Genomic DNA, 27,087 nt, shown 5'->3' with positions numbered 1-27,087 from the left:
GAGATCGTTAGCTGGACAAGCGAGGGGAGGATGCGGCCGTAAGACTAATAATACGCCCCCTTCTCGTTCGCATTACACGTCATCTCCGGGCATATAAGGATTAATGGAGACCATCGGGAATCATCAGAGCTGGTCGTAGAGCTTAAGGTTGACCATACCCTCTCTTAAGCACTACGATCAAGTCAGTGTAAAAACCTCCCAAGTCACATGTGCCATGACACTACTTAGTTAATTATGTACTCCCATAAAACGCCGTTTGCATAATCAGGCACGCCTGCGTTCGGATCTCCACTCCCCCGTTCACAAGCACCTTCCCCTGTTACAACCCACAAACGCCTCATCCTGTCACTCAAACTAACGACCTGGCCAAGTTGAAGGAGAGAGCAATTACTGATCGCAATAGCTAGTTTGCGCACACGCATTGTGAATTTTACGCATGCGCAGTTTAGCGAACATTGGTGGAGTACGACCGTGCAGCCGCAACGACCGACTCTGAATGAGGTCCTCAGTGCTTCCCTTTTTCAAAAAGCACTGTAGAGTATCATGGCGCTCTATACATAACGTATAATGAGGGATAGTAATGCATGATTGGTGTGAATACCTATATTAATAGATGTGAGAGATGTCCTTTTCTTTATCCAGGGTGGTAGCAGGCTGAAAATGCACCCTGTGCTGTCCCTGCCCCTGAAAAATGTGACATTATGATGCCATAATGAGGGGACGGGACATCCTAAGAACACTCTGGGCGACTTGCTGACAAATTTGCAATGGCTGCCTGCACATTGTGGTTCAACCTGGCGGGGACTACACGAAGTCTGAAGACTTCACTGAGGCCCTGATTCAGACCCGCTCGCTAGATGCGTTCGTACGCAGCCAAAGTATGCAAATCCCGCGATCGCACGGCAAGCTATTAGCACGCCCACTATGTCTTGGTGTGTGATTGTGGAGTGTATTTAGACGCCCACCAGCCTGTCTTAAGACGCCCACTTTCCCTTAGTGATACACATCATCTCCAGGAAGTGTATGCAACAATCGGTAACATCGAGTACCATCGGGACCGTACACATTACTTGTGGCTGACCATACCCTATCGCAAGCACTGCGAGTGCTTCAGTGTGTAAATCAACCATGTGACGTGTAGTATGACGCTGCGTCGTAATTATGAACACCTCTGAAACGCCGTTAAGATGCTCAGACACGCCTGCGTTCGCACCACCACAACCCCCGTTTCCATCGACCTACCCCGGTCACCACCCACAAACGGCTCGTCCTGTCAGTTAAGCTAGTGAGGCGTCTATGTATAAGGGGCGATCACTTTGCGATCGTGTGGACTGGTTCGCGTACGCGCACTGCGTTGCATATGCATGCGCACATTGCAAATATCGGCAGGCTACGTGCAACTGCAGCCTAGCGAACGGGTCTGAATCAGGCCAGAAAAGCCTTTACTGGTTCCCCGCTGCCATGTATAGAGACCGTACCGCTTGCGCTGTCTTTAGATGGTTTAAATTATCCAGTAAGGTGAGGTTACATTTTTTTGGGCAAATACTGAACAGATGTCACAACTCCTTTACTGATTGCTAAAGGGGTACTCACAATCCCTTCACAAATCACAGAAGTGACTTCTTTGCCTCTAAGAAATACATCATTAAAAATAAACCAAAACATAATTGAATGCAATGATAATTCAAATACTCTTACTTGTTTTGTTACTGCATTCGACTGAAACTGTACATAAATAAGAAAAATACTATAAGAAAATATTTTATTTTTGTTATAAAACCAATACAGGTCATACAACTCCAAAGTGACTTCTGTTATAAATATTTATCACAGTAGTAAGTGCAATATATTTTATATCTATATACTGTAAGTCATTACAACTCGCTGATCATATAATTTGAAATCTTTGGAGAATTTTTCAATATTTTTGGATCAAAATGTTTTTGAACTTTTTTCTTTCATATATATACTTGATTAAGTAGCCATCTTATTATGTTAATGAAAACAGAATTTCTAATCTGCCCTGTTATCACAATTCCATTTTCCTGCGGCAATTCTTTGCCACCCAAATCAGGAAAACCTGCCTTGTTTTTTATCTACAGTTGTAGCAGGGAAGGCACAACACTACCAGCATGGAAAAAAAAATGACTACGCCGATTAAAAAAATAAAATAAATTAAACTAATGGAAATTTAGGTCTGAATTTTACTGAAAATTCTGTAATGAAATCCTTTTTTTTATACAAATCTATTGCACTGTTAATTGGTTTTAACAAAAATTAACTTGATTTGTAATTGTTGCTCATTGCCTTTAACTTTGAAATGACTTTGATTGTGACCTGGCTACAGAAAGCTAGCGTCATTATTGAGGATATAACTTCAGAGTCTTGATAATGTACTGTGAAGTGATATTAAATTACTCTGTTAGTGAATATTTACTACTGTTGCCTATACTGTATATACTTTGCCTGTGTGAGGAGATCTAGTCTGGCTGATGCATACAGTACAACATGAATGGATGACACACTTACCAAAGCTGACTCTGCTAGACTTTGTTAATCTCTATGTAAGGAAATTGATAACCACTCTTTGCAGACAGCATAACTTGAGCGCCATCTTGAGTTTCAATTTGCCAGCTGTAGGTACAGATGCTATAGAACATCATAACAGTTCCATGAAGCACAGTTTCTCAAGAGTATGTACACCTGTAGCTGGGGATTTAGCAAGTGTTGCAAAGTTTGACTCTGAGGGGTAAATTTACTAAGATGGGAGTTCTATTAAGAAGTGATGTTGCCCATAGCAACCAATCAGATTCTACTTCTCATTTATCTAGCACCTTCTAGAAGATAATACCTGGAATCTGATTGGTTGCTCTGGGCAACACCACTTCTTAATAGAACTCCCATCTTAGTACATTTACCCCTGAAGATGTGTATATATCTATATAACAATCGACAATGGCTGCCATATCTGTGTCATGCACATTGGGAGACGGGGCACCGGTCATGAGTCTAAAGGAGAACCCTCCTCAGGGGAAGTATAGTGAGACAGGGGTGGACTACTAGTATATATATTTGTACATATTAAGGCATTCATATATATATATATATATATATATAATAGATATATATATATATATATATATATATATATAATTCAATCCATCAGTTTATTAGAATGCTCTTCACGCATATACTTTACATCCCTGAGAGATGTTTGAATAAACTGAGGTGTTAAATGTTACACTTGGATGCAATGGGCACCATTCTGGCTGTGTAGTAAGTTAGAGTTGAGGAGCCGGGCAAAGTATTCTGTATATATATATTTGGATTTGATTTTTCTCAGTGTTTGCTTACATTAGGTTAGAGCAAGGTATGCCGAATTCAGAATCAGAAGTAAGTAAACGGCAATCAGACGCTTATTATACTGTACACTGCTAAATAGACATTAGGGACCTTATTGGAGTCGCACTCTGCTACAATCGCTTTAGCGGCTGTTGTTGTAGTCATGTCTGTAACTTTATGCTAATGCTAGTATCAGCACTTCCCCTGGTGTACTGTACATTCGTCTGACAATGCAAGGACTGGGACGCCCACTTCACGGCCGGATTAAGGCCCACATGGGCCTGGAGCTGAAAATGTTCAAAGGCCTATACTGAGAAGGGGAAGAGCTGTGATCGGTGCTGTGTGAGTGTGTTCAGAGTCACCTTGGTGTGTACACCCCCTGCACTATGAATACTAACTACATAGAAATAGTAAAATTGCATTTTTTTGGGGGGGGGGGGAGGGAGTGGACTAGAAAAGCTATTTAAATACTTAAAATTTATGGCCAGTTAGGCAGCTGGTAATCATACTGTCATGTTGATGGGCCTATTTTTATGTGGAGGCCTGGAGCTGGAGCTCCATCCGCCCCATTGTTAATCTGGCCCTGGCCCACTTTCAGCATCTATCACAGCGCGCCGGAATCTAGCGTTTACTTCCCAGGTCCAGCATCGCTGGCCACCGGGATCTGCAGTGGGCAGGGAGTCTCCAGTGCCTGCTGCAGTGCACTCTCCCTGGCTGGCTTCCTCCCTCCGGCAGTAGAGGCGGCCACAGCTTCCATAGGGACACACCCGCCGCTCTGTCTCTGTTTAAAATTTAAAGGGGCAGGCACGCCTAAACCGAGATGTCACGTTGGCGCCAAATTCAAACTCCTCCTATAAAAGGAAGTTCTGGGGGAAGCTCCTGTACCAGAGTATAGGCTCTCATACCATACTCCAGCTTATTAGACTCAGTGCTTCCCAGTACCTTACCTGAGTGTTGCTCTTCTGGTTCCTACCTTACCTGTGCTCCGTCCCTGGTTTCTGTTTTCCCTGTGCTCCATTCCTGGACCCCACCATCCTAGAGTCTGCTCCCTGTATCTGGTCCAGTACCTGTTCTACTCCAAACCCAGGCTGTCGTCTGTGTCAAATCACCTCTCAGTTACTCTCACAGTACCATCTTCAGCTCCTACCAGCCCCGTACTTAGGAACCCAGACAGAGGGCAGCGATCTGCGTGTCTGGCACAGAGAAGTCCAAATCTCTTTGCTGGGGTCCCTGGTGAACACCACTGGCACGTTAGACTCTGCGCCTCTTTTCTGTTCTGGGTCTCTGCCAATCCTAAGGTATGTGAGACTTTTGTATAAATGGGCGTACATTTATTAAAGTGTGGGTTTTTAGAAGTGGAGTTGTTGCCCATTCTACTTATTATTGATCTAGCACCTTCTAGAAGATAATAGCTAGAATATGATTGGTTGCTATGGGCAACAACTCCACGTCTAAAAACCTGCACTTTAGCAACTATACCCACTGATATCACTGCTATCTTAGGATATAGCATAAACTAAGATGACCAATTACAAACATGAGATAAAAAGGATTGATATATAAAAATGGTTATTAATGATTTAACAATACAAGTATGAAAATATTCTGGTTCTGAGAATGAGCAAAATTTGCCACACATCAGATCCTCCCATGACCTGGCATGCAAAGCAGGCTGACTAACATAAGGGTCTTGTGCCCTGTTCACTTGAGTCATCTGGTTTTGACCTGCAAACATTATTTTGTCTGTGCCCAGACCCACCCTATTATAATGCACCCATTTTGGGTCACGTCACACCGATTGGCGTGTAGGAGAATTCAGGGCGCAGAAAGTGGGAACAGTTGTCTGGTATGCTTAAAAAGTCCATCATAGGAGACGTCTGGCCTATGAGAAAAGCAAGGGAAGGATGTTCCGAGCAATGCAATGAAAATGCCCCAAACATTCATATGTGTACCCCTACCAAACGACACAGAGCTGTATACAAATAACCATCAACATGAAATAGAAAACATTCCCACTGCTAAGGCTACATTTAATGGTAAATGCATGGCTATGAGAGTTTGAAGTCTGTTTACATTTAACTGAATCCACGTTTTTCTAATAAATGTTCACATTGTCACCCTATAGGTGGTCTCCCCAGATGCGTTTTGTAAATGTGTGAAGGGAAGGGTGGAAAATCATGAAAGCTCTAGACATGAAAAATGACTGCGTCTTAAAGAAGAAACCACATTACAATGTTATTATTGATTCGCACAGAGGGCAATTGCATTGTCCTTAGACTACATGGGGTGAGTAAAACACAAAGACTGTCAAGTTGATATACTTTAACAATGCATGCCATATGTTATTCTGTAGGTTCTATCTACATTACGTGTTAGACTTTAAATCATGTGTCACCGTGTTAGCTTTAGATCTAAGTTATACTGTAAAACTCCTACAGATCTCTCCTGTGTTTCTCATCAAAGACGATAAATGTTTCAAGAAGTAGCAATTTTGATTAAATACCTTGCTTAATCCTTCTAGTATTTTTCACCCGGTCTTAATATATAGCCATTGTTTTTTTGTGTTGCTGACTGTGTATGGATATTACATAGATCTGCTTTCTGCATTGGTTACAATTGTAACCAGGGCCAGACTGCACACCTGGCACTTCTGACAAATGCCAGCCTGTACGAAAGCCCCGCCATCCCAGCTCCGCCTCCCAGCACTTGGCTCAGCCGGTATACCGAGAGAAAGTGGGTGGCTGGGAGGCCACACCACAATCACTAGCAACACACTCCAGTGAGACGTGGCTACACCCCTTTTTCGTGCACGCATGCCTAAGCGCACATACGCAGACAGATGCCGGGGCCGCCCGGTCTACAGCCTTAGTCCATCCCTGATTGGATTAACAAAGTAACTACTTTGAAAAGCATGTACATATCAAAATCTAATAAAGTTAGAAACCTATTCACCATATAAAAAAAACAAAAATCATTTTGACAGGTTTTACTCTGAACCCCACCAAGTAAACAAGCATTCAATTACATAGTGTCTTTCCACTAGCTCAACTAGTTCTATGAAAACGCGCATACCAGGATAGTGGAGGTAATTTGCAAGGCATCCGCAATGCAGCGCTAAGGCAGCTATGGGAATACTGTTCCCCTTGATCTGCACAAGTGCTCCTAAATATTCACCTGGACACGTAACTTTGCCTTTGAATAGGAGCAGCACTTTGCACAGGCGGGAGGAGATGGCGTAGTGGAGGGGAAGAACAGTGTACTTCTGTCAGTGGACCATGAGTTGCTGTGCAGTACAAGTCTCTAAGATCTGGCCCCTCCAGTGAAATCTGCATCAGGTTATTTAGTGTGCTCGGCTTCCTGCGACTCCTTAAACAGGTTTTTATTCGGTTTAGAGTAGACAATCCTGTTTCACATTCAGCTATGCTTACAGATGGTCAGTCATATAGCAGTTAGTTTTGCTAAATTTGGAAAACATTTCTTTGAGCTCATTTGTTGTTACAAATGTATGCATTATTTATAATTTGGATCTAGATTTTTGTAGGACTCTAGTTCAAACAAATTTGAGGCAACTGCCCATTGTAGTTTACTATTTTCATAGTTTAAGATTGCAGGACTTCCAATTTTAGAATAATTTTCAAAAAGAATCTTACAAGCCTCATTTTTATCATGGCTCTCTGTTTTAAAAACTCTTTAAAATCAGGATATGATTGGCTCATCTGGAAATTTTGTTTTAGGTTGTAGTCAGCATCCTGGCTGATGGGATGCTGACCGTCTAAATACCGACCGTCGGCATCCTGAAGGTAAATATCAGGGGTTAGAGGGAGGGTTAAGGTGCGGGGTTATGTTTACATACCTCCCAACTTTTCTACTCCTCGAAGAGGGACACTTCCCGCGCCCGAAAAAAGGGACGGGGCTTCACTAGAAGGGGTGTAGCTTCTCATAAATGGGGCGGAGCCTTGCTGCAAACCCCGTTTGTGTCATTATAGGGGGTGCCCAGCACTCCAAGATGCTGGGCAGGTCCCAGGCTCTCCCTACACAGGTGAACAGATGCCATGCGCATGTGCTCTCCCCAACTTCCCTCCCACCGCGGGACTCTGCAGCCCGCGGGTGGGACACCGGGACAGTCCCAGAAAAACGGGACTGTCCCGCTGAATGCGGGACAGTTGGGAGGTATGTGTTTAGGCACTAGGTTGAGGGTTAGGCACTATGGGTGAGGGTCAGGTTTAGGGTGCGGGGAGGGAGAGGTTCAGGCACTAGGAGGGGAGGTTAGGGTTAGGCACCAGGAAGGGAGGGTTAGGGTAGGGAGAGGTGGAGGGATAGCATACCGACCAACAAGTGTCGGTATGTTAACCCTGTCGGCAACCCATACCTAGCCCCTTGTTTCTGGGTGGATAATAACTGCGTCTGTGTATTTACAATAGATATTTGTCTTAAAAGCATTAGCATCAGAACAATTTATTTGAAGGTCTGACCATTAACCAAGATGTAGATGGAGATTTTTACAATAAATAGATAGTGTCTTTCAATTACATAATGCATAGTTTTGTAGCTTCTAATATAGGGTCTATTTCTGTTAAATTAACAACTTTCCTTTGCCAAGATAATGCATAGTTTTGTAGCTTCTAATATGGGGTCTATTTCTGTTAAATTAACAACTTTCCTTTGCCAAGCTTTAGACAAATGAGGCAGCACATCTGAAAGCACCATAAGTGAAGTTACAAAATTGTATGTTCTCGTATATTTGCTTAAACCATTAGATGTGATGTCATTTCATTCATTGGCCTCTCTTTCCAGTGCTGCAATGACACTCACCAAAGTCAACAGACTTCAGTATATTCTGCATACTTGATTTTTGGACACAAATACATTTAATTAAGAGCGGAACCAGATACTGCACACTTGCTTTTTGGACACAAATATTTTTTTTTTAAAAGAGTGGAACCAGATACTGCACGCTAGATTTTCGGACAAAAATATTTTTTTTAAGAGTGGCCCAGATACGGCACATTTGCTTTTTGGAAACAAATAATGTTTTTTTAAGAGCAGCCCAGATATTGCCCCACTTTCTGGCTGGATACAGGTGCCAGTGTTTAAACACAGTTTCTAGTACTCAACATGGGTTCATAAAGAAAACATTAACCACACTTCCTTTTGATAAAATGTTTTTTCTTCCACTTCAGCCGATGTTTAGTTCGTACATTAAGGTAGGAAGAAAAGACACCTCTGATCGCTTCAGAGGCCTGCGTTCCCAGTGATGCAGTGCGCTGGTGACGTCACCCTCTTTACCCAAGATGAGAGGAGCCTGCGCCTGCTCCTGGATCTTGTCAGATCCAGTCATCAGCAGTGTTTATGCGGGGAGCTGGTGGAGTGGACTGGAGCGTGAAGAGAGGTAAGTACTGCATGGGGGAGGGGTGCCACAGCATAAGGGACAGTACTAGGGGCATTACTGAGGGCACAGCATAAGGGACACTACTTGGGGCACTGCATTAGAGGCATTACTGGGTACTGGGGGCACTACATAATGGGCGCTACTGGGGGCACTGCATAAGGGGATCTAATACAGGGGGCATTGCATAATGGGCACAACTACAGGGGGCATTGCACAATGTGCACAACTACAGGGCATTGTATAATGGCCACTGCATAAGGGGCACAACTACAGGGGGTATTACGTAATGAGCACAACTACAGGGGCACTGTATAGGTAGACGTATGAGGGCCCCGAGGAGATTTTGCTATGGGGCCCCCAATCCATACTTCTGTTTAAGCCCCTGGCCTCCAGACACACTGGGCTCTAGCTGCCAGTCCTTGGACTGATTCCACATGCAGCCTGACTGTAGGTCTGCCTTATCAGCCCTCACCTGAGCTCTCGCCACATTACAGCCTCTGGGCGTGTTCCCATACTCCCTTTCTAATGTGTGGGCGGATCTCTCCTGCACCACATAGAATCTGCTGCTCATCAGCGCCATCTCTACTGTTCCTGTCACACTTAATATTCTCTGGAGATAATCAGGTTTAGAACTCGCATTGGAGTTCTACCTAATTACCAGAGGAATTCATCATTCCTCCTCTCCATAAGTATCTATCCCTAAAAGCTGTAGTTTTTGCGATGACAGCTTTTCGGAAAATAGATACCTTTATCTACCTGAATCCTCTGCCATCGTTGTCTCCCTGCTCTTTCAGCTCTGTCCCTCGGTGTTGTGTCTGGCTCCCACCTCGCTGCCTGCTCCATCCACTTTCCCCCGAAACCTCCTGCCTCCCCTCCCCCACCCGAGCACGTTCTGCCCGGCTTTCATACTTATAGCGCGCCACCCTCTGGCGCGTTTCCCCTACATACCATGCTGCAGTCGGACCGGGCCCCCAGTCTGCCGGGTTGTGACATGACATGGCCGGCGGGGAGATGGTGTGAGCTGGGCAGAGGGGGCTGCATTTATTTTTTTTAATACTATCCTACAGTATGTTCTCCCCGCCACTACATGCTGCTGCCGGGAAGCGTCTCTCCTCAATCTGTTCCCCGGTGACACTTGTAAGTTCTCCATCAATTAACTGTTTATACTACATAAACAGTTAATTGAAGAAGCACTTACAAGTGTCACCGGGGGGCCGGTTCTCCCGTTACGCATGGTACGCAGCTGCGTAAGGCGCCACATAGTGGAGGGCGCCTCAGCTGCGTACCATGCGGACGGAGTTCGGTCAGCGCTACACAGCACAAACACACAGCCGCCGGAGCCGGCAGCTGTGTGTTTGCTTTAGCAGCTGATGAGAGTCAGATAGACTCTCATCGGCTGCTGCTCCCACTGCCAGAGCCGGACATCTTCCGGCTTCCGCAGTGGGTAATGGGAGTGATGTCACTCCCATAATGCAAAGCGGCGGACGGAGGAGCTGACATCGGTGGCGGGACCAGGAGCGTGTTTCAGGTAAGTGGGTTTTTTTTGTATTTTTTATTACGTCTCTACTGCGGGCGGGGGGAGGTGGATTTCTACTGGGGGCACCACAAGAGGGGATTATTACTGGGGGCACTACAAGGGGGGGACTACTACTGGGGGCACTACAAGGGGGGGACTACTGGGGGCACTACAAGGGGGGCTAATACTGGGAGCACTACAGGAGGGCTACTACTGGGGGCACTACAAGGGGGGATTACTACTGGGGGCACTACAAGGGGGGGACTACTACTGGGGGCACTACAAGGGGGGGACTACTGGGGGCACTACAAGGGGGCTACTACTGGGAGCACTACAGGAGGGCTACTACTGGGGGCACTACAAGGGGGGATTACTACTGGGGACACTACAAGGGGGGGTTACTACTGGGAGCACTACAAGGTGGGGAATACTGGGGGAACTACAAGGGGGGGAAATACTACTGGGGCACTACAAGGGAGATTACTACTGGGGGCACTACAAGGGGAGCTACTACTGGGGGCACTACAAGAGGGGGGACTACTACTAGGGGCACTATATAAAGGGCACTGCATAGGGGGTACCACTACTGGGGGCACTGCATAGGGGGGTTCTACTGGGGCACTATATAAGGGGCTTACTACTGGGGGCACAAGGGGCACTGCACAGGGGAGACCACTATCGGTGGCACTGTAAAAGGGGCACTGCATAGGGGGTACCAATACTGGGAGCACTGCATAGGGGGACTACTACTGGGGGCACTATATAAGGGGAATAGTATTGGGGGCACAAGGGGCACTGCACAGGGGGGACCACTACCGCTGGCACTGTAAAAGGGGCACTGCATATGGGGTACTACTACTGGGGGCACTGCATAGGGGGACTACTACTGGGGGCACTATATAAGGGGAATACTACTGGGGGCACTGCACAGGGGGGACCACTACCGGTGGCACTGTAAAAGGGGCACTGCATAGGGGGGCACCAAAAAATATACTCACTTACCAAAAAATTTGGGCTAGGGTCGGCCCTGACCGGGGAACAGAGGAGAGATGCTTCCCAGTAGCAGCAGCATACAGCATTGGGAAAACACACAGTACAGCCGCAGGAGGGAATGACGGAGGGAGCCCGAGGAAGACCTTCAGGTAAGTGTATGTCCTACTGCTACACAAGCTGCCGTGTAAACGACAACTTGTGTGGCCTTACAGAGGCTGTATGCCATCTGAGAATGGTGTACAGTAACACCATCAAATTCCAAAAATACATAATTTTTGGAATTTGATGAATAGCCTAATTTCTACATTAAAGCAGATGGAAATTAACTCAGGCGGACTTAACCAAGAGATATTGTTGGTATTTCCTATGTTAAGTGTGTTCATTTATACTAAAAAACGGTTGCTTAAGAAAAAAATCCTTAAAACCGTTTAGTGTTGATGAATAGGCTCCTCAGAACCTCCACTTTAAGCATAGGAAATATCCTTATGTGTCTCCTGGGATTTTGTTGTCATGGAAACCATTCATTTTGTATTTAAACTTCACAATAGTGAATAAACGTGTTCTGAAAACATAAAAATCTATTTAGAAGTGAATTGTGATTTTGTTATAACCTTGGCAAATGGAGGGGGGATGGAGATTTCCAATGTTGAGCTATAGTGGCCGTAGTAGATATTAAAATGTGACTGAGGACATCCAGTGCATCCGGAAAGTATTCACTATGCTTCACTTTTTCCACATTTTGTTAAGTTACAGCCTTATTCCAAAGTGGAATAAATTATTTTTTTTCCTCAAAATTCTACACACAATACCCCATAATGATGTGTGAAAAGTTTTTTTGTATATGATGCCACAAGCTTGGCACACTTATGTTTGGGCAGTTTCGCCCATTCCACTGTGCAGCACCTCTCAAACTCCATCAGGTTGGATGGGAAGCATCAGTGCACAGCCATTTTCATATCTCTTTAGAGATGTTCAATTGGATTCAAGTCTGGGCTCTGGCTGGGCCACTCAAGGACATTCACAGAGTTGTCCTGAAGCCACTCCTTTGATATCTTGGCTGTGTGCTTAGGGTTGCTGTCCTGCTGAAAGATGAACTGTCGCCCCAGTCAGGTCTAGAGTGGTCTGAAGCAGGTTTTCATCCAGGATGTCTCTGTACATTGCTGCATTCATCTTTACCTCTATCCTGACTTATCTTCCAGTTCATGCCGCTGAAAAACATCCCCACAGCATGATTCTGCCACCACCATGCTTCACTGTGGGATGGTATTGGCCTGGTGATGAGCGGTACCTGGTTTCCTCCAAACATAATGCCTGGCATTCACGCCAAAGAGTTCAATCTTTGTCTCATCATGGTCTGACAGTTGTTCAGGTGCATTTTGGCAAACTCCAGGCGGGCTGCAATGTGTGTGTTTTTTACTAAGTAGTGGGTTCTGTCTGGCCACTCTACCATACAGGCCTGATTGCTGCAGAGATGGTTGTTCTTCTGGAAGGTTCTTCTCTCTCCAAAGACCAATGCTTTAGCTCTGACAGAGTGACTATCGGGTTCTTGGTCACCTCCCTGACTAGGCCCCTTCTACCCCGATAGCTCAGTTTAGACGGCCAGCCAACTCTAGGAAGAGTCCTGGTGGTTCTGAACTTCTTCCATTTATGGCTGATGGAGGCCACTGTGCTCATTGGGACCTTCAAAGCACCAGATATTTTTCTGTACCCTTCCCCAGATTTGTGCCTCAAGACAATCCTGTCTTGGAGGTCTACAGACAATTCCTTGGCCTTCATGCTTGGTTTGTGCTCTGACATGCACTGTCAAGTGTGGGACCTTATATAGACAGGTGTATGCCTTTCAAAATCATGTCCAATCAACTGAGTTTACCACAAGTGGACTCCAATTAAGCTGTAGGAACATCTCAAGGATGATCAGTGGAAACAGGATGCACCTGAGCTCAATTTTGAGCTTCATGGCAAAGGCTGTGAATACTTATGTACATGTGATTTCTTAGTGTTTATTTTTTTTATTAAATTTGCAAAAATCTCAAAAAAACTTTTTACACATTGTCATTATGGGATATTGTGTGTAGAATTTTGAGGACAAAAATGAATTTATTCCATTTTGGAATAAGGCTGTAACATAACAAAATGTGGAAAAAGTGAAGCGTAGTGAATACTTCCCGGATGCACTGTAACGGGCTGTTTTAGGAACATTGATGGGGTACCAATTTAAAAGGGCTAGAGAAGGGTCTAGGGATAGTGTAAGACCTATGACTTCTTTTATAAGAGTAAATACGTCTGACCAAAAAGAACGTAGGTCAGGGCCTTCCCAAATAATATGAAAAATAGTATCATCAGAATGGCAAAGTCGCTAGCAGAATTTAGAAACTGTAGGCCAGCATATTTCAACCACTGTGCCATGGCACACTAGTGTGCCACAAGCCGTTGTCAAGTGTGCCGTGGCGGTCAGCTCAGCGCACTAGTATTGTAGTGTGTTTTATTCCTGTGGAGGCCAATGTAGTGTGTATATTTTTGTGGGAGCCATTGCCTGTTTTCTTTATTGATCACGCACACCGCATAGTATATAGTGTGCCTTGGCAATTTTGTGTAGTGTGCCTCGAGTTGAAAAGGTTGAAATCACTGCTGTATGCCATATCTTATGTAATCTAGAAGGAGTAAAGGGCCTGATTCAGAGCCGCTCGTAAGCGGCCGCTTGTTCGCTCCGAGCGATGTTTGCCCAACTGCGCATGCGTACGGATCGTAATACGCATGCGCGAACCAGTCAGTGCGGCCGAAAATCATTTGTTCGCTAAATAGCGAATGCCTGCTATTTTGAGTGACAGAATGAGGCGTATGTGGGTGGTAACAGGGGAAGGTGCTTGAAAACGGGGAGTGGAGATCCGAACGCAGGCGTGCTTAAAGGTCAAAACGGGCGTTTTAAGGGTGTGCATAATTAATACAGCAGCGTCATTGACCACGTAACTGGGTTATTTTATAGCCAGAACTGCTCGCAAGATTGTGGTAGCAAAAACCAACCACAAGAATAGCGAGCAGTTCATAAACTGGTCGATGTACTCGATTAGTCTAATAAATAGCGGACATGACGTAGGATGCGAGCGGCCAGGGGGCGTATTTTTCCAAAAAACGACCGCAAGTTTTGTTCGCTCGTTCAGACATAGAGGCGTGAACAGACCGCACAGAGCGAACGGTTCATTTGAATAGCCACCCCTATTTTCTGGATGAATGACCGCAAATAGCGTCCAGCTCTGAATCAGGCCCAAAACACAATCTGTTTAAGAGTTTAATATGCATAATTTAGGGATATATAAGTACTGTACAAGCGTATATCATATTGCTATACATATTAATGTGATAATTCATTTGCATTGTATTATGCTATTGTTAATGTTTTATTGGATGTTGATATTATGTAAAATTCAATAAAAATTACTCAATTTAAAAAAAAAAAGATATGGCACCATAGGAGGAAGATCTAGACAATCTATTTAAAACTTGATCTGGTGGCGTCTGAAACATAGAGGGACCAGTATTTATCTGGGCAACCCAATATTTAAGTTGGAGATAGTAAAACCAGGCTGATGGACCTAACTTAAATGTAACACAAAGGTCAGTAAATGAGAGAATAGAAGACGGGGAAAATAAATCTTACAGAGACTCAATACCCAAAAGTATCCAGTATGACATATGGAGATTGGGCAATGATTTGTCTAATGCTTGGAAAGAAATGTTTCTGGTGGAAAGGGTGAAGTCAAAACGAGTCAGGAGGTTAAGAACCCACACTTTTAGGGTATCAAGGGCAGTTTTAGGGAAAAATTAAAGCTGTGGGTGAAGCCAATGGGGTATCCATAGGCGGTCAGGCAGAGGGAACCCCTGAAGAAGGGCATGTTCCAAATACACCTAGGGCTTAGAGTGAGGAGGGAGAAACCAATCACATAATTGGGAGAGTAGGGCTGCTTCATGGTACCTAGACAAATCAGGGAGAGTGAGGCATCCTTGTGGTTTAAAGCAAATCATACGGCTATAAGCCATTCTGGGAGCTTTACACTTCCACACATAAGAGATCATCAACCGCCTCATCCGATGTAGTAGTTTTTTACGAGGGATTGCATTAAGGATAGCATGGAATAAATACATCAGTTTTGGCATTAACATCATCTAAAATGCCGCTGAGCAGCCTAACCAAGAGACCCCGTGATTCAACCAAGCAGTAGCTAGAGATGTTAATTGAGTCAATAAAGAGACATAATTAACATTGTGAACATTTTGAATAGTAGAGGAGATAGGAATTCCTAGGTAAGATAAAGAAGAATCCTTCCTCAGAGCAGGCTTTTAGACGAAGCCAGACTTCCTAAATTATCACAAGCCCAGAGAGATCTTCTGGAGGAAGAAATCTCTATGTCAGAATTGACTAATACCATTGCCAATCTCCATTCTAATAAAGCCCCAGGCCCCGACGGCTTCATAGGAGAATATTATAAAATATTATGTCACAACGTTTCCCCTATCTTACTAGATCTATATTGGTTAATTCATAAGCAATCTCCATCCTATCCCTCATTTAATAATACCCACACCATATTTTTGCCTAAACCAAATAAAGACCCTCAACTGGTAGCTTCGTATCGCCCGATTACTTTACTTAATTTAGACTTTAAAATTTTAGCTAAGATAATGGTCAACAGACTTCAGTCCATTCTTCCCGATCTTCTCACATCACATCAGTTGGGATTTGTCAAGGGTCGACATTCGGTCAGAGGAATTCCCACAGCCATTGCTGTTACCATAGCTTCCAAGCACACTCCTTCCTCTTCCAACATGCTCCTTAGTCTCGATTCCCATAAAGCTTTCGACACCATCTTGCGGTCGCACTTGTATGAAACTTTATATCGCCGCGCTTTTGGTCAGGATTTTATTGGTTTGATAAGATTCTTCTATTCTTCACCATCGACTATGTTACTATTAAATGGGGGGGAAATATAACCATGAGTAGAGGTACTCATCTGGGTTGCCCCTTATCGCTGTTACTTTTTAATCTCTCCCTAGACTCCTTGCTTCATTTAATTCATCATTGCTCGGTAATTCACAGAATTAACACAGGCCACTGAGAAATTAAGATTATGGCATTCGCCGATGATATTTTGCTTTATCTTTCTCATCTCCCAACTTCATTGCATCATTCTATGTCTTTGCTTCAGGATTTTGGGGTGATCTCTGGTTTAAGGGTTAATCAGTCACTTTTTATTTAAAACCAGGCTTTATACTTCCTAGCTGGCATGCAACAACTCCCTTTGAGTGGGGTAGGAAAAGTTTTACGTATTTGGGAGTACAAATTTCCAAAAAACCCTCATCTTTATACTCTCTAAACGTTTCTAAAGCCTTGGCTTCCATGATTCGGGATCTCGATGGGTGGCGCCACCTTCAGCTCTCCTTTTTGGGTAGGGCTAGTTTAATCAGAATGATCTCTTTTCCTAGGTTGATGTACTTATTTCAATCTCTCCCTTTGTTATTAACTTTGGCAGACACCAAAAAATTTAACTCAATCTTCAGTAAATTTGTTTGGAAAAACAAGCGGTGCAAAATTGGCCTGATCCGTCTACAACAACCAAAATACCATGGGGGGATTAATTTTCCCAATATAACAAATTATAACCACGCTGCCTTGCTAAGACACCTTCGTGATTGGTTGCAGGGCTCTAGTATATACACTGATACAAATCTAGAAGCTAATTTCCTAGATGAATGGAACTTATGTTCTTTTCTTCATCTCCATGATGCAGAAATTCCTTTGCATTTGAAAGAAAATCCCCTCCTTTGGAATATATGCAAGGTGTGGCATATTTTGAGATATAAAAAGGAGTTGAATGCATATAATACGCTTTTCCTGCCCTTTCTAGACAACCAGGATTTCCAGAGGGGTTCGGCCTCTAATCCTTTTTTATTATGGTCAGAAAAGGGTATCACACCTATTGGATGGTTGGTAGATAAACTCAATAAAAGACCCCTCACATTCCACCAGGCAGTTGATAAATTAGATTTTTTGGCTTCCTATCCTTTTGCATATTTCCAGGCCCACCATTATATTAGCCAAATGATCCGTAATTTTTTTGATGAAGATTGGGATAATCCTTTAGATGAGTTTTTGTCATTTAGCAGAGCTATCTCTCTCCACTATGCTTTTTTTACTTGATAATATAGACTATACCAAATCTCAATCTGTGTACCCCGATGGTTACAACAATTCCCAAATTTAAAAATTGATCATTTGCTCAAGGCCCTCAATGATTCCTGTCGTCTCCTTCCAATGAGTTCTTATAGAGAATTATTTGTAAATGTTTTTCATAGAACATATATTAGTCCAAAAAGGGGCTTCCTGATGGGTTCTTCTCGCTCAAACAATTGCCCTCGTTGCGTGAACGACAGTGCAGATTTATACCATTGCCTATGGTCTTGCCCTTTGGTTAGAGCCTTTTGGCTTCAAATCCGTCAATTTGCTCTGGGGCATTTGGTCAATCTTGTTCCATTTAACCCTGAATGGGCCATACTATTGATCCTCCCTCTAGGCCAAAGAGTGTTTCCTGGGAGTCGTAAACTCTTGCTTGCTTTGAGTGCGGCTGCTAAAAAATCCATATTACAGGTATGGATTCAACCAGGGATGCCTTCTTTATTTAAGGAAAAATTATTTTATTTGTTTAGAATGGTTTGGGTGGAGGCTTCTTTGTGTATAAAATCTAGAGTGTCTAAATTTTTTAACACTTGGGAAAGTTATATAACTATACTCCCTTTGCAAACCCAATGGTTGATTGTCAAATGCTTTTCATAAACCTCGTGGTATCTGAGGCGCTTAATAGATAATGACCCTCCCATAACACTAGCTGGGGTACCCCAGTCCTCATAGCACCATTCTGTTTTATGTTATACGTATTATGATTTTGTTTTTGTTTATTTTTACATTGTTTTATTTTAAATTTATGTTTGATTTAATGAGGTGTTCTGTCATTTGTCTTGTATATTCTATGTTATTTATATTCCTGCTCGTATTTCTATAATACTTTATATTGTATTGAATTGCTTTTTATTTTTTATTTTTCAAAAGATGCTTTTGAATCAATAAAATACAAGTTTAAAAAAAAAAAAGAAGAATCCATCCAAGTAAAAGGGAAGTGCCCTTTCAGGGATTGAAGAGTTAAAGGGATATTAATGGGAAGGGCTTCAGTTTTAGAAATATTCAATTTATAATAAGAAGCAGCACTGTAGCTGTTTAATATATTATGGAGGGAAATCAGCGAGGTCTCCGGGTCAGTCACAAATAATAAAACATCAACTGCAAAAAGACACAATTTGTGGGAAGTATTACAGACAGGGGTAAATTTACTAAAGTGAGTGCTTTTAAAAGTGAGTTTTAGAAGAGTTGTTACCCATAGCAACCAATCAGATTCTAGCTATTATCTTCTAGAAGGTGCTAGTTAAATATTAAGTAGAATCTGATTGGTTGCTATGGGCAATATCTCTTCTAAAACTCACTTCTAAAAACTCTCACTTTAGTAAATTTACCCCTGAGAGTCTAGAAAATTCAGGAGATAAACAAATCTTTTGAGCAAGAGGTTCAATGGTTAACACAAATATTAATGAGGAAAGGGGGCGGGATGCAATCGGGAAACCGGCTGACGTGATCCCGACAGCCGGTTTCCCGACTGCTTTATCCCAGCGTGGGTTAAATGACAGGCATCAATATCTAGACGCCTGTAATTTTCCCGACGCCGGGAGACAGGCGCCCGGCATCCCGATCGAAGGGATGCCGGGCGCCGCGAACTGACTGCCGCGGGGGCAGGGTTAGGTTTAGTGCACCTGGGGGGGACTTAGGGTACAGGCACCCCCCCCGGGAGGGTTAGGGTTAGGCTAGGGGGAGGGAAGGTTAGGGTTAGGCACCCCCGGGGGGGAATTAGGGTTAGGCACCCCCCCGGGGGACTTAGGTTCAGGCAGCGGGGAAGGGGGGGTTAGGGTTAGGCACTTACAGGGGGGATTAGGGTTAGGCACTTGGGGGGGAGGTTAGGGTTAGGCATCCCTAAGGAGGGTTAGGGTTAGGGGGGTTAGGTTAGTTATTACTTACCTGAGGACGATCGGGATTTCAAGCTCTGTCGGGCTGCCGCTGCCAGGAATCGAACCGCCGGCCGTGCGCCCGGCGGTATTTCATACCGATTCCAAGGGGGCACCCCTGCCTAGTGCCATTAGAAATCGGGAAAGAAGAGGAAAGGAGTCATTACTAAAAATTTGGGCTGAAAGACCAGTCTAAAGAGCGCTAATAGATTGGAAAATGTCACCCTGGAGTCCAAACCTGGATAACACCTGGCGCATGTACAGTTATCCCAATGTAGTCTATCAAACGCTTTTTTCATTGAGAGATAGGAGGAGAAGTTGTAATTTATTATATGACACCCATTCAATCAGATCTAAATCTCTACGGATATTATCTCATGCCTGACACCCACAAACGAAGCCCACCTGGTAAGGATGCACCAATTGGGGGAGTAGTGAATTCAGGCGATTAGCTATAAACTTAGCGTACATTTTAAAGTCCGTGTTAAGAAGTGCTATAGGTCTATAATTTTTACAGTCGGGTCCTTACCAGGTTTCGGGATAGTCACAATTTGCGCTGCCACCATTTCGGCTGGAAAAGAGACAGTTTTGGAAGCCTCTACAGTATATATAGCTGTAAAAGAATTGGGGAAAGGACCTCACTGAATGCAGAATAAAAGGAACTTATAAAGCCATCAGGGCCAGGGTCCTTACCCTTAGGGAGTTGCTGGATCACTTACTGTACCTCCTCCAGAGACCAGGGGGCATTTAAGGATGCCAGGCTATTTGCATCTAAAGAAGGCAGAGACAAACTTTCTAAAAAGGAAGAAATACAGTAATGGCAGCTGAAGGCTGGGGATTGGAAGGGTCTTTATGTAAAATGTATAATTTTGCATAATAATCCGAAAACAAATTGGCAATGTAAAGGGGATTAAGACATTTTGAACCAGAAGGATTGAGAAAACATTTGATTCTGTTACAGGCTTGATGACCACGGAGTTTGCATACTAGAAGGCAGGAAGCCTTATTTCCAGCAGTATAAAACTTATGGTGAAGGTGAATAAGAGCTGAATGCATGCGAAGCATAAACAGTTTCTGAAGCTGTTATCGAATCTCTTGAAGCTGTTTACATAATGCTCTGGTGGAGTGGGCTGGATTCTGGGATTCCGAAGACCGCAAGGTAGACTCTAAGTCACTCTGCGTTTTTCGGGAACGGGCTTTAAGTTGAGCACCTTTCTGAATGGAAGTGCCATGGAGTACCGCTTTTAAAGCACACCAATAAGTGAAAATGGAGGTTTCAGAAGGAGAATTAGTCTGTGTGTATAACGTGAGAAAAGAGCCTTTAGAATCCTAGGATCATTTAGGTGATACTCAGGGAAACGCCAAGGATGTGTAAATGACTGTCAATATTCCAAACCTATAAAATAGGGGCGTGATCAGACCAGGTGATAGGGAGAATTTAAATTTTTTTAGTAAACTGAAGGATTCTTTTATCTGGAAGAATGAGGTCTATTCTAGAATAGCTATTATGAACTAAGGAGAAAAAAGTGTAATCTGTCTCATCCAGGAAAAGGGTGTGCCAGGCGTCATACAAATCAAACTCTGCCAATAATTTCTTAAAAGCAAGTGAGGGGCCTACATCGCAAGGAGAAAAAGGGTGACCATGGGGGGAGGATCTATCTAATTTGGGGTCAAGAACCAAATTAAAATCACACATCAATATAAGTGCCCCTTGGAGGACCTTAGAGATTTCTTTGAAAGTATTTAGAAGAAAAGGGACTTGACGGGAAATAGGAGCATATAGAGAGACCAGGGTAACCGGAACTTCCCCAACAGTGCCAGTAAGAATAAAAAAACTTAAATTTTTATCCTAACTTTTTCGATGTAATACAAATGAAGTATTCACATGAAACAGAATGGAGACACCATTATGTTTAGATGGGCCATTAGTGGTATAGCATAAGGGGTATCTATGATCCTTAAATATAGGAGGCGCCAAAGAGGAGAAATGTGTCTCTTGTGGGGGTCACAATATTAGCTATATGTTGATGAAAAGTTGAAAGGGCTAACTGTCACTTCTGCGGGGAATTAAGCCCCTTGACATTTTAGAAAAAAACCTTAACCATTGGGTATAATAAAACCATATAGAGAAGAAAATTGTCCTAGATATACCTGTTACATAAAATAAAGGAAAAAAACAGAGAACCAGGAAAAAGAAAAAGAGAAAAAAAACAGGGAAAAAAACAGAGAAACCAAAAGGCCCAGTATATCGGGCACAGTAGTTGCTGTGAAAAAAAAAAATACAGCTAAATGGTTAACATGTGGGAGTGGACTATTCCATTCCCCACCCATAAAATCTATAAAATAAAAAATAAAATACAAAACAGGAAAACATTAACATAACGTTATAATGAATAGGAATCCCAGCATAACTGACAAAAAATAAACTTCACATATAATGCCAAACATACATATAATGACAAAAGAGCAGGAAAAAACGTGAGATTTAAAGCAATATAACCACTTAGTCTATGCAGTAGAACAAACTAAAGCTATAAGGACACAGGATTCCATTTACAGTAAATACTTGCGGCTGAGGAGCTCAGTCAGTGCCAGATAAAGGTCCACCTGGGCCTGGAGCTGAAATGTACAAAAGGCCTATTGTGTGCCGCTGCAGGGGCGTGTTTCACCAGCGCCATAAGAATGTGAGTAGTGATGTGGAAGGTGTGGTCTGAAGAGGGGAAATATTAATAGTGTAATGTGAGAGTCTATGAACAAAAGAAAAGACCCCTTATTAACGTGACCATAACCTGAAAAAAAATGGCACTTAGTGATGATGTACATATGAAACTTTACTAAAGAGCAAAAGGAGTCACTTAGGGATGTCATGAATGTGAAACCTCTCTATATAAAAAAAAGAGAGACCTTACCTTGTTAATAACTATACTGAGAAGAAATTAGATCTAGACATCATAAAGAGAACTAAAAAATGTTACTAAGGGCTCTATTTACTACAATCCGCATTTTGAATGCGGATTGTAGTGTGATATTACCGAGTGAATTCGCATTGCGAATTCAGGCAATATCACAGGGATTTACTATAAATCCCTTGCAGGGACAGAGCTTGCGATAAAGCTCTGTCCCTGCGGATCCCATCCGCACTGTAGTCGCGGTATTTTCGGAAAAAATACCGCGACTAAGAGCACGCGCATGCGCCGACCGACCACCGCTACTACCCCCCCACCGACGCTAAGCCCCACCCCCCGGCGCTAAGCCCCGCCGACCGCGATCGCGGACCCCCGCGACCCCCCCTCCCCCCCACCCTTCATTACACTTACCTGCATCCTCCTGGCCTCCGGTGGTCTTCTCCGGGTTTCCCGATCAGGTGATCTCCCATACTGCACTGGGGCCTGATCACCTGATGACCGGGCCCCAGTGCACTGTGGGAGACCAGCTGACCGGAGAGGAGCCATCACCGGAGGCCCGATCACCGGTCCCTGGATTCAGGTAAGTGAAAAAAAAAATGTTTAATTTTTTTTTTCTGTGTTTTACAGCAATCAGCTTGCGGTCTATTTAGACCACATAGCTGATTACTGGTACCGGCTCCCGCCTCTGCTCTCCCCGTTAGAGCAGAGTGGGAGCCCGGTAACCGGGGGAGACCCTGGATAACGCCACCTCCAGGTGACGTTATTATCACAGGGCTTCCCCCGGTATTTTTTTACAATTTATTTTTAGTAACTTGCACACAGATCACATTTCCCATTACAATTATGGGAAATGCGATCTGCTTTACTAAAAATAAGTGATACTGGGGGTTGGAGTAGAATTTTACTAATTCTACTCCAATTGCCCTGTAATAAATACAGGTGAAACTAAAATAATGTGAAAAGGGTGTGAAAACACCCTTTTTCACTTTATTTTAGTAAAAATAATGTTAATAAATAGAGCCCTAAGTGCCACAAATAATAAACAAATATAACAATATCTATCTATATATCTATATTCAGGGCCGCATAGGACCCTTTTCTAAGGGGTCTCTTAGTGACGCCTGAGGTCTCCCACTTCCCTGGAGGTCCAGATGGCCAATGATGCAATTTGTGCTGAATCATGTCATCGTGGCCCTATCCCAGCTGCAGAAAGCAGATATCTGCCACATTGTGTAGTAAGGCAGTAAGGGTGGGGCCACAATTATGCTGTCACATATACGTCCCTCTGTGATGATGTATGGGGCAGCACAGCGCTGTCATTGCAACTGTATTAGAGCGAGCGGGGGATGGAGAGGAGCAGGGGCAAGCTGAGGTGACCTGACATATGATAGATTATTTTATATATATATATATATATTAGGGGTGAGCGGGTTCGGATTTCTGAAATCCGAACCCCCCCGAGCCCCCCCGATCCGAGTCCGATCCGAGTCAGGCTCGACTTTTCCCGCCTGACTCGGATCTGAAATCGAGGCAAAACGTCATCATCCCGCCTTCCGAGTCTCGCGGGTTTTGGATCCTATATAAGGTACCCGCGTCGGCGCCATTTTCTCACTCGGCTGTGGACAGTGAAGAGGGAGGGTGGGAGTTAGGGCTGTGTAGTGTAGTGTAGTGTAGTGCTGCTGTTGTCCACTACTTCAAAGTCCATAGGGGCTGGCTGTGTTGTGCTGTGCTGCTGTTGTTAATAGGGGCTGTGTCCACTACTTCAAAGTCGATAGGGGCTGGCTGGACTGTGTTGTGCAGTCAGTTCTCCATAGGGGCTGTGTCCACTCCAAAGTCCTGTGCAGTGTCCCAGTCCTAAAGGAGTGCTGTAGTGTTGTCCAGGGGGTGCTCTGTCCATCAGGGGTGCTCCCCCCAAGTGCTAAAAAAATAATATATTTTCTGTGTTTGTGAATTGTGTGCGCAGTAGCCGCACGTGCATCAACAAAGTAGTGCCAAGCGTGCGCCTGTGTCATAAGTAAAGGGCCGGCTGGCTTGACCGTTAAAGGGTGCTGTAACCCCCAAAAGTACACTCCAGTCCAAACCAAAAAAAAATTATTTTCTGTGTTTGTGAATTGTGTGCGCAGTAGCCGCACGTGCATCAACAAAGTAGTGCCAAGCGTGCGCCTGTGTCATAAGTAAAGGGCCGGCTGGCTTGACCGTTAAAGGGTGCTGTAACCCCCGAAAGTACACTCCAGTCCAAACCAAAAAAAAATTATTTTCTGTGTTTGTGAATTGTGTGCGCAGTAGCCGCACGTGCATCAACAAAGTAGTGCCAAGCGTGCGCCTGTGTCATAAGTAAAGGGCCGGCTGGCTTGACCGTTAAAGGGTGCTGTAACCCCCGAAAGTACACTCCAGTCCAAACCAAAAAAAAATTATTTTCTGTGTTTGTGAATTGTGTGCGCAGTAGCCGCACGTGCATCAACAAAGTAGTGCCAAGCGTGCGCCTGTGTCATAAGTAAAGGGCCGGCTGGCTTGACCGTTAAAGGGTGCTGTAACCCCTGAAAGTACACTCCAGTCCAAACCAAAAAAAAATTATTTTCTGTGTTTGTGAATTGTGTGCGCAGTAGCCGCACGTGCATCAACAAAGTAGTGCCAAGCGTGCGCCTGTGTCATAAGTAAAGGGCCGGCTGGCTTGACCGTTAAAGGGTGCTGTAACCCCCGAAAGTACACTCCAGTCCAAACCAAAAAAAAATTATTTTCTGTGTTTGTGAATTGTGTGCGCAGTAGCCGCACGTGCATCAACAAAGTAGTGCCAAGCGTGCGCCTGTGTCATAAGTAAAGGGCCGGCTGGCTTGACCGTTAAAGGGTGCTGTAACCCCCGAAAGTACACTCCAGTCCAAACCAAAAAAAAATTATTTTCTGTGTTTGTGAATTGTGTGCGCAGTAGCCGCACGTGCATCAACAAAGTAGTGCCAAGCGTGCGCCTGTGTCATAAGTAAAGGGCCGGCTGGCTTGACCGTTAAAGGGTGCTGTAACCCCCGAAAGTACACTCCAGTCCAAACCAAAAAAAAATTATTTTCTGTGTTTGTGAATTGTGTGCGCAGTAGCCGCACGTGCATCAACAAAGTAGTGCCAAGCGTGCGCCTGTGTCATAAGTAAAGGGCCGGCTGGCTTGACCGTTAAAGGGTACTGTAACCCCCGAAAGTACACTCCAGTCCAAACCAAAAAAAAATTATTTTCTGTGTTTGTGAATTGTGTGCGCAGTAGCCGCACGTGCATCAACAAAGTAGTGCCAAGCGTGCGCCTGTGTCATAAGTAAAGGGCCGGCTGGCTTGACCGTTAAAGGGTGCTGTAACCCCCGAAAGTACACTCCAGTCCAAACCAAAAAAAAATTATTTTCTGTGTTTGTGAATTGTGTGCGCAGTAGCCGCACGTGCATCAACAAAGTAGTGCCAAGAGTGCGCCTGTGTCATAAGTAAAGGGCCGGCTGGCTTGACCGTTAAAGGGTGCTGTAACCCACAAAGTACACTCCAGTCCAAACCAAAAAAAAATTATTTTCTGTGTTTAGCCGCACGTATATATCAAATCGATATAACATAAATGGAGGACCAAACTTTCTCCGATAAAAATAAAATAGAGAAAGATCAAGAACCACTTCCTCCTAGTGCTGAAGCTGCTGCCACTAGTCATGACATAGACGATAACATGCCATCAACGTTGTCTGCCAAGGCCGATGCCCAATGTCATAGTAGAGGGCACATACAATCCCAAATGGCAAAGTTCAGGAAAATGACCTTGAAAAAGACATTTAAATCAGCTGAAGAGAAACGTAAACTTGCCAATATGCCATTTACGACACGGAGTGGCAAGGAACGGCTAAGGTCGATCCCTAGTATGTTCATGACTAGTGGTTCAGCTTCACATGACGATGGAAGCACTCCTCCCACTAAAAAAATCAAAAGAGTTAAGCTGGCAAAAGCACAGCGAAGAACTGTGCTTTCTAAGAAGATATCACAAATCCCCAAGGAGAGTCCAAGTGTGGTGGTGGTTGCGATGCCTGACCTTCCCAGCACTGGACGGGAAGAGGTGGCTCTTTCCACCATTTGCACGCCCCCTGCAAGTGCTGAAAGGAGCACCCACAGTCCACTTGCTGATATGCAAATTGAAGATGTCACTGTTGAAGTACAACAGGATGAGGATACTGGTGTAGCTGGCGCTGAGGAGGAAGTTGGCGAGGAGGATTCTGATGGTGATGTGGTTTGTTTAAATCAGGCTCCGGGGGAGACAGTTGTTGTCCGTGGGATGAAAAAGCCCATCACGGTCATGCCTGGGCAGAAGACCAAACATTCCACCTCTTTGGTCTGGCAATATTTCTATCCAAATCCGGACAACAACTGTCTTGCCATATGTACCATATGTAAAGGTGAAATAAGTAGGGGTAGGGACGTCAACCACCTAGGAACATCCTCCCTTATACGGCACCTGCAGCGCGTTCATAAAAAGTTACTGTCAAGTTCAGAAACTTTGGCTCAGACCGTAAGCAGTCCAGGGACACCTAAATCCCGTTGTCCTGTTGTATCCAAGCGCCTGCAAACCACACCGTCAACTCCCTCCTCGTCAATTTCCTCCTTAGTCAGGATCGGAAGTAGTCCTGCAGGCCATATCACTGGCATGACTGACTCTCCTATCCGGGATTCCTCCGGAGGATCCTGCATTGCTACGCCTACTGCTGCCGCTGCTGCTGTTGCTGCTGCTGGGAGTCGTTCATCATCCCAGAGAGGAAGTAGGAACACCACTACTTTTACTAAACAATTGACCCTCCAACAGTCCTTAGCGAGGAGGATGAAGTACGACAGCAGTCA

General features: G+C 44.2%; 1 long non-coding RNA gene across 1 annotated transcript in view; it reads left to right on the top strand.

Moving 5' to 3' along the window:
• The window catches only part of LOC148508780 (uncharacterized), a 103,373-nt gene that overhangs the window by 60,733 nt on the left and 15,553 nt on the right, over positions 1-27,087 (top strand). The window contains exon 3 of the long non-coding RNA XR_015869546.1: positions 5,468-5,628. This is a non-coding gene — a long non-coding RNA (uncharacterized LOC148508780). The remainder of the gene's footprint in view (positions 1-5,467; positions 5,629-27,087) is intronic.

The sequence above is a fragment of the Taudactylus pleione genome, unplaced genomic scaffold, assembly GCF_031769625.1.
Source record: "Taudactylus pleione unplaced genomic scaffold, aTauple2 ptg000345l, whole genome shotgun sequence".
NCBI classification, from domain to species: domain Eukaryota; kingdom Metazoa; phylum Chordata; class Amphibia; order Anura; family Myobatrachidae; genus Taudactylus; species Taudactylus pleione.
The sequence above is the reverse complement of the archived record's forward strand: the minus strand, read 5'-3'. Positions and strand labels throughout refer to the sequence as shown.